Consider the following 8347-nt stretch of genomic DNA (forward strand, 5'->3'; position numbering starts at 1 on the left):
GCAAAAATGGGTCAAAACTTTCAAATTGACTATAATCCCCATCATTCGCAAGAATTGATTAAAGTTTTCTATTATTGCTGGAATTTTTAGCACAGTTCCAGTTTGACTATAATTGCCATCTTTCGCAAGAATAGAACAAAGTTTTTTTTGCTGGTATTTTTAGCACACCTTCAGTTTGACTATAATTCCCATCATTCGCAAGAATGGATCAAACTTTCTTTTTTTTGCTGGGATTTTTAGCACAGTTTCAGTGTGACTATAATTCCCATAATTCGCAAGAATGGGTTAAAATTTTCTAATATTGCTGGGATTTTTAACACAATTTCAAATTGATTATAATCCTCATCATTCGCAGGAATTGATCAAAGTTTTCTATTATTGCTAGTTTTTAGCACATTTTCAGTTTGGCTATAACTTTTATCATTCGCAAGAATGGGTCAAAACTTTCTATTATTGCTGGGATTTTAAGCACACTTTCAGTTTGACTATAATTCCCATCATTCGCAAGAATGGATCAAACTTTCTTTTTTTTTTGCTGGGATTTTTAGCACAGTTTCAATTTGACTATAGTTTTTATCATTCGCAAGAAAGGGTCAAAACTTTCCATTACTGTTCCGATTTTTAGCACAGTTTCATTTTGGCTATAATTCCCATCACTCGCAAGAATGGGTCAAAACTTTCTATTATTGCTGGGATTTTTAGCACAGTTTCAGTTTGACTATAATTTTTATTATTCGCAAGAATGTGTCAAAACTTTCTTTTATTGTTTCGATTTTTAGCACAGTTTCACGTTGGCTATAACTCCCATCACTCGCAAGAATGGGTCAAAACTTTCTATTATTGCTGGAATTTTTAGCACAATTCCAATTTAAATATAAATCCAGTCATTCGCAAGAATCGGTCAAAAAATTTTTTTATTGCAAAGAACCTTAACACAGTGTTATTTTGACTAACTTCCCATTATTCGCAAGAATGGATCAAAATTTTCTATTTTTGCTGGGATTTTTAGCACAGTTTCAGTTTGACTATAATTCCCATGATTCGCAAGAATGATTCAAAGCTTTCTATTTGCTGGGATTTTTAGCACAGTTTTAGTTTAACTAAATTCCCATCATTTGCAAAAATGGGTCAAAACTTTCAAATTGACTATAATCCCCATCATTCGCAAGAATTGATCAAAGTTTTCTATTATTGCTGGAATTTTTAGCACATTTCCAGTTTGACTATAACTGCCATCATTCGCAAGAATAGAACAAAGTTTTTTTTTGCTGGTATTTTTAGCACACCTTCAGTTTGACTATAATTGCCATCATTCGCAAGAATGGATCAAACTTTCTTTTTTTGCTGGGATTTTTAGCACAGTTTCAGTGTGACTATAATTTTTATCATTCGCAAGAATGGGTCAAAACTTTTCATTATTGTTCCGATTATTAGAACAGTTTCACTTTGGCTATAACTCCCATCATTCGCAAGAATGGGTCAAGACTTTCTATTATTGCTGGAATTTTTAGCACAATTCCAATTTGAATATAAACCCCGTCATTCGCAAGAATCGGTCAAAACTTTCTTTTATTGCAAGGAACTTTAACACAGTTTTATTTTGACTAACTTCCCATTATTCGCAAGAACGGTTCAAAATTTTTTTTGCTGGGATTTTTAGCACATTTTCAGTTTGACTATATTTCCCATAATTCGCAAGAATGGGTTAAAACTTTCTAATATTGCTGGGATTTTTAGCACAATTTCAAATTGATTATAATCCTCATCATTCGCAGGAATTGATCAAAGTTTTCTATTATTGCTGGAATTTTTAGCACATTTTCAGTTTGACTATAACTTTTATCATTCGCAAGAATGGATCAAAACTTTCTGTTTTTGCTGGGATTTTTAGCACAGTTTCAGTTTGACTACAATTCCCATCATTCGCAAAAATGGATCAAACTTTCTCTTATTGCTGGGATTTTTAGCACAGTTTCAGTTTGACTACAATTCTCATCATTCGCAAGAATGGAACAAAATTTTTTTAATGCTGGGATCCTTAGCACAGTTTCAGTTTGACTATAGTTTTTATTATTCGCAAGAGTGTATCAAAACTTTCTCTCATTGCTGGGATTCTTAGCACACTTTCAGTTTGACTATAATTCCCATCATTCGCAAGAATGGATCAAATTTTCTCTTATTGCTGGGATTTTTAGCACAGTTTCAGTTTGACTATAATTTTTATCATTCGCAAGAATGGGTCAAAACTTTCTACTATTGCTGGGATTCTTGGCACAGTTTCAGTTTTCATTTTTCAATAACAAATCATAAGTGATCGATTGCGGTGCGCATCATATGTAGTGCATCCTCCTTTTCAGCCTAACTCTGGGAATAGAAATGTATCAAAAAAGATTCCTCATTGACCAAAAATACTCCTTGTTGTTTTTCATTGCAGTGATTTAAGCCTTTTAAAAGTCCGTTTTCTTAAAATGTTTAGCTGTTCTTGTTCGTTGGTCAACCCCAAAGCTGAAAAAATCTGCGCAGAGGGTGATTTATTTTCCTCAAAAAGTGCAATACGGCAGTAAATTTTAGATGAGTCGAATGACTTTCTCGTTTTGAAGTCTCTATTTATTATTTAGTTAACTTCCTTGGTTGACCAAAACTGCTTATCATACACTTTCGTTGTATTTTGCGGAAATTTTTAGCTCTGTTTCAGTGCGACTTTAAATTTTATCATTCGCAAGAATAGGTCAAAACTTTCTATTAATTTTGCGATTTTTAGCACAGTTTCAGTTTGGCTTTAACTCTCATCACTCGCAAGAATGGGTCAAAACTTTCTATTATTGCTGGGATTTTAGCACAGTTTTAGTTTGACTAAGTTCCCATCATTCGCAAGAATGGGTCAGAATTTTCTTTTATTGCACGGTTCTTAGCACAGTTTCAGTGCGACTTTATTTTTTATCAATCGCAAGAAAGGTCAAAATTTCTATTATTGTTGCAATTTTTAGCACAGTTTCAGTTTGACAATAATTCCCATAATTCGCAAGAATGGTTCAAAACTTTCTATTTCTGCTGGGATTTTTAGCACGCTTTCAGTTTGACAATAAATCCCGTCATTCGCAAGCATGGGTCAAATTGTTCTATTTTTGCAGGGATTTTTAACACAGTTTCAGTTTTACTAACTTCCCATCATTCGCAAGAATGGATCAAAGTTTTCTATTATTGTTGGAATTTTTAGCACGTTTTCAGTTTGACTATAATTACCATAATTCGCAAGAATGGGTTAAAACTTTCTATTATTGCTGGGATTTTTAGCACAATTTCAAATTGATTATAATCCTCATCATTCGCAGGAATTGATCAAAGTTTTCTATTATTGCTGGAATTTTTAGCACATTTTCAGTTTGACTATAACTTTTATCATTCGCAAGAATGGGTCAAAACTTTCTATTATTGCTGGGATTTTTAGCACAGTTTCAGTTTGACTATAATTCCCATCATTCGCAAAAATGGATCAAACTTTCTCTTATTGCTGGGATTTTTAGCACAGTTTCAGTTTGACTAAAATTCTCATCATTCGCAAGAATGGAACAAAATTTTTTTAATGCTGGGATCCTTAGCACAGTTTCAGTTTGACTATAGTTTTTATCATTCGCAAGAGTGTATCAAAACTTTCTCTCATTGCTGGGATTTTTAGCACACTTTCAGTTTGACTATAGTTCCCATCATTCGCAAGAATGGATCAAATTTTCTCTTATTGCTGGGATTTTTAGCACAGTTTCAGTTTGACTATAATTTTTATCATTCGCAAGAATGGGTCAAAACTTTCTATTATTGCTGGGATTTTTAGCACAGTTTCAGTTTGACTATAATTCCCATCATTCGCAAAAATGGATCAAACTTTCTCTTATTGCTGGGATTTTTAGCACAGTTTCAGTTTGACTATAATTCTCATCATTCGCAAGAATGGAACAAAATTTTTTTAATGCTGGGATCCTTAGCACAGTTTCAGTTTGACTATAGTTTTTATCATTCGCAAGAGTGTATCAAAACTTTCTCTCATTGCTGGGATTTTTAGCACACTTTCAGTTTGACTATAATTCCCATCATTCGCAAGAATGGATCAAACTTTCTCTTATTGCTGGGATTTTTAGCACAGTTTCAGTTTGACTATAATTTTTATTTTTCGCAAGAATGGGTCAAAACTTTCTATTATTGTTCCGATTTTTAGCACAGTTTCACTTTGGCTATAATTCCCATCACTCGTGAGAATGGGTCAAAACTTTCTATTATTGCTGGGATTTTTAGCACAGTTTCAGTTTGACTATAAATCCCGTCATTAGCAAGAATGGGTCAAAATTTTCTATTTTTGCAAAGATTCTTAACCTAGTTTTAGTTTGACTAACTTCCCATCATTCGCAAGAATGGATCAAAATTTTCTATTATTAATGGGTTTTTTAGCACAGTTTCAGTTTGACTATAATTTTTATTTTTCGCAAGAATGGATCAAAACTTTCTATTATTGTTCCGATTTTTAGCACAGTTTCACTTTGGCTATAATTCCCATCACTCGTGAGAATGGGTCAAAACTTTCTATTATTGCTGGGATTCTTGGCACAGTTTCACTTTTCTTTTTTCAATAACAAATCATAAGTGATCGATTGCGGTGCGCATCATATGTAGTGAGTCCTCCTTTTCAGCCTAACTCTGGGACCACAATTGTATCGAAAAAGTTTCCTCATTCACCAAAAATACTCCTTGTTGTTTTTTATTGCAGTGATTTAAGCTTTTAAAGTCCGTTTTCGCAGAATGTTTAGCTGTTCTTGTTCGTTGGTCAAACCCAAAGCTGAAAAAATCTGTTGCAGAGGGTGATGTATTTTCTCCAAAAAGTGCAATACGGCATTTAGATGGGTCGAATAATTTTCTCGTTTTGAAGTCTCTATTTATTATTTAGTTAGCTTCCTTGGTTGACCAAAAATGCTTATCATACACTTTCGTACAATTCCAAATACAAAAAAATGGTATGAAAGTTGTATGCTATGCATTTTTTTCACAAACAAAAACAAAAATTTGAGGCAGAAAAATTTTAATCCCTTTTTTGGCTGCAAACTTGCTTCTGTGCTGAAATATAAATTTTACGAAAAAAAATTTTGCATGCAAAATTTGACTTTTTTGTGTTTATTAGGTAGTCCACGATGATTTTTTTACCCAAAAAGTCCACAAATCACAAGGAAGTGTTTTTTTGTAAACACGATTATCTTTTGTTTCATCTGCTAAGATAAATAAATTTGTATAAAAACAGGCCTTTTTTCTCAACCACCAAAATTTTCAAGTAAAGACTATCCAGCCATATTCAAAAAGTTAGTTTTTTGGTATATAATTCCATGTGAAATTGTTCAGATTTACTTTCATGGCTAAAAGCACCAAATGCAGTTTATCTACGTGGTAACTGCCAGTTACACTCTGTAATTTTTATGACAAATAATCCTTGGTTAGTTTTTTGGTTGAAACGCAAAATTTCGCTTTCATATTTTCATTTATGGAAAAAATGCTTGTCATAAAATTTCATTGTATGGAAAAAATGCTTATTTTGCTATTTTCATACACTTACTTTTTCTCTATGAAATTGTATCAAAGATTATGGTAAACATTTTTTTCATATATGAAAATTGAATGATAAGCATATTTTGTCAACCCGGGTGATAACCAATTTTCTTTTTATGAAAATTGTATGACAAGTAATTTTCCACTCGAGCAAGCGTTTCTCTTAAACAAGAATACCATAGGTTAAGAGGCAAGAATCACACCAGTGAAGTGTATCGAAGATTCGCCGAGAAAATTGACGGGTTTAATAACCTCATAGTAAACTATAATTCAACAAGTACGCGTCAAGCAATTATAAATCAACGCTAAAAACGTAGATGTAATCTCGAAAAGAACCACTGGAAGTTTTATTTGCATTTCAGTACTTTTTATATTCGAATTCCAGGTTTTGTTTAGTTTTTAGGTTTTCGGCTACAATTTTCAGTTGCAATTGTTGCAGCAATTGCTTGCTAAAGATTTTCCCAATTTTTATAAGAATTAGTTTTTTTGTTCTTTTATTTTCCTAGGAGCTGTTTTATAAAAAAAATACACTGTGCCAATTTTTTTATTTAATTTTTTTGCCGCATTGAACATTTGTCTAACTCTGGCAATGAAAAATGCGCTTGACATAAATTAAGATTACGACATGAAAAAGTAAGTCTCGTGCATGAAATTATGGCATCATTTTAAAATAAACTTAGTGCAAATTAAAAAAGGGTAAACAAGGACTTTCTTTCCCAAAAAAGGGTAACCAATAGTTGTTTACAATGCTCCGAACTCTTAACTTTAGGTGGGGAAGAATGTCGCATGTCGAAGAAATTGCACACGCTGCTTTTATCTATCTATTTGGAAATGAGCTATACTAACAATAAATGAACAGCCACGAAGCAGACAGATGGTCAGAGGCTCAGTGGACAGGTATGTCGATCCAGGTGAGCCAGGGCGAGAGCTGGGTTATATGTAGAGGAGAGTTGTATTGGGGAAAGTGTGTTTACTTTGGGTTTTGTGAGGGCGGGGCCCTGTATGCGACTACGCACTTGGTTGTCGACAGCAGCCGAATGATAAGTTTGAGTTGACAGGCGACAGTCGTGTTATACTCTTGATGGTTTGTTGACCAATATTGAATTCAGTGAGTGTTGATAATAATCGTAAGCAGACTTCTCTCTGGAAGTGGAGGTTGTTGCGACTACAGAGAGAGGCGAACGTGAACAGCCGCCGGCTAACCAAATTTTGACAGAAAGCAAGATTGCACGGAATATATATTGTGTGTATGTATGTGTATGTGTATGTGTATGTGTATGTATGTGTGTTGTTCGAATGTATTTTGTGTCGAGTTGGGGGAATTGAGCATATAAGGAATATGGGAATAATGAGTGGCGTTTATAATCAAAATAAAAAGAGACTATATGGAGCAGAGGGTTCAGGCTACAATTGTTGTCTGGAAGTGCACATAGAACAGCCCTTGTTTCTACATATAGACACAGCACATAGCCACTATACTAGTAGTAAGCTGCAGTGCTATAACACTATACACCACACGTGAACACACAGGTAAGCTCAGCAGGGCTCTTCTTAGGGTAACAGTTTATGCCGAGATTTACTCTGTGTCCCAATTGGTGTGTGTGTGTGTGTGTGGAGACAGGGAGGAAAAGTGAGGAGCAATATATGCAACACTAGTTTTAGCTGCTTACCTGTTTTCAAATATTAGCTGCTTAGTTAGTTCTGTTATGAATGGTTAGAAAAAGTAAATTCCTGAAATTTGAGACAGAAGCAGCTAAAAGGCGCTGTAAAGCATATTGCGCTAAATATATGTTGAATGGAACAAGGAAGGTGTATGTTTAGTGCTTGTATATATGTTGAGAGAGCCACACAGGAAAAAGAGGGAAAATGTGAAAACGTGTATTTTGTGTGTGTGGGATGTTAGATTGCTATTCTGTTCTCGTCTGTTCTCAATAGGCAGAGGCAGGGGCAGAGTGCCCATGTATTAGTGTGTGCGTGTGTGGCTCTCATGTGTCCATTGCCACTGCGGATATACGCATGTATGGCCATGCAGCTTCTTTTCCTCCCTTCCCCATTTCCACATACCTCTCTCTCTCTCTCTTCCCTGATGCGGTGGCCATAGTACATGAGTGTAAATCAGTTACTATCTGTACAAATAGCAGGGCAGAGAAAAAGGGGAAAAGAGGGAGAGGGATATGCGACCACCACCCACAATTATACTTCTGTGTTGCCCATCACATACACACATACACACACACACACATGCAAAATACAACACAACTAAGGTCTTACTGTTTGCCTCTCTCTCTCTTTTCTCTCTCTCTGGAGTCTCGACTGCGCAGCTGTGCTGTAAAAATGTGGTGGAAAATAGCGGAGCCAGGATGGAATTGAGGAATGAACAGAAAGGGAAAGTGTGGTTTGGAATAGAAAGGAAGCGGTCGTACTGAAACACACTATAATACTACAGTTTAGGCTACTGCTGCTGCTGCTTTATGGCGTCTCTGTCTTTTTTTCTCTCTCGAGATTTCGTTGAGCAAAATGAAGAGACGGCGGCGGCGCGGAAGTATTTGGAACAGAGATGAAAGAAAAAATGCAGGGGAATATTCCACACATAGCATAGCAGACACACACAGTCAATGAGATGACACAATTGAGCCACTGCTGCTCACCCACACAACAGTTCTGGAGTGGAAGCACAGCCATTGCAGGGGGAGGGGGTGATATTGTGAACATTCCACGCCATATTTTTATAGAAGATGCCATAAAAACAGGGAAAACAAACTGC

The 8347-nt window shown here is 35.2% G+C and overlaps 1 protein-coding gene across 4 annotated transcripts in view; it reads right to left on the bottom strand.

The window, feature by feature from the left end:
* Positions 1 to 8055, bottom strand: part of LOC134845553 (uncharacterized) — a 53639-nt gene extending 45584 nt beyond the window's left edge. Inside the window, exons 1-2 of one of the 4 annotated variants that reach the window (XM_063862489.1) lie at positions 7855 to 8055; positions 6430 to 6748 (exon numbers count right to left, since the gene is read on the bottom strand). The gene's annotated coding sequence lies outside the window, so the exon portion shown is untranslated. The other 3 variants (XM_063862491.1, XM_063862490.1, XM_063862488.1) reach the window with 3 other exon arrangements.
* Positions 8056 to 8347: the final 292 nt, after the last annotated feature.

This window comes from Symsagittifera roscoffensis, chromosome 5 (genome assembly GCF_963678635.1).
Source record: "Symsagittifera roscoffensis chromosome 5, txSymRosc1.1, whole genome shotgun sequence".
NCBI lineage: Eukaryota > Metazoa > Xenacoelomorpha > Acoela > Convolutidae > Symsagittifera > Symsagittifera roscoffensis.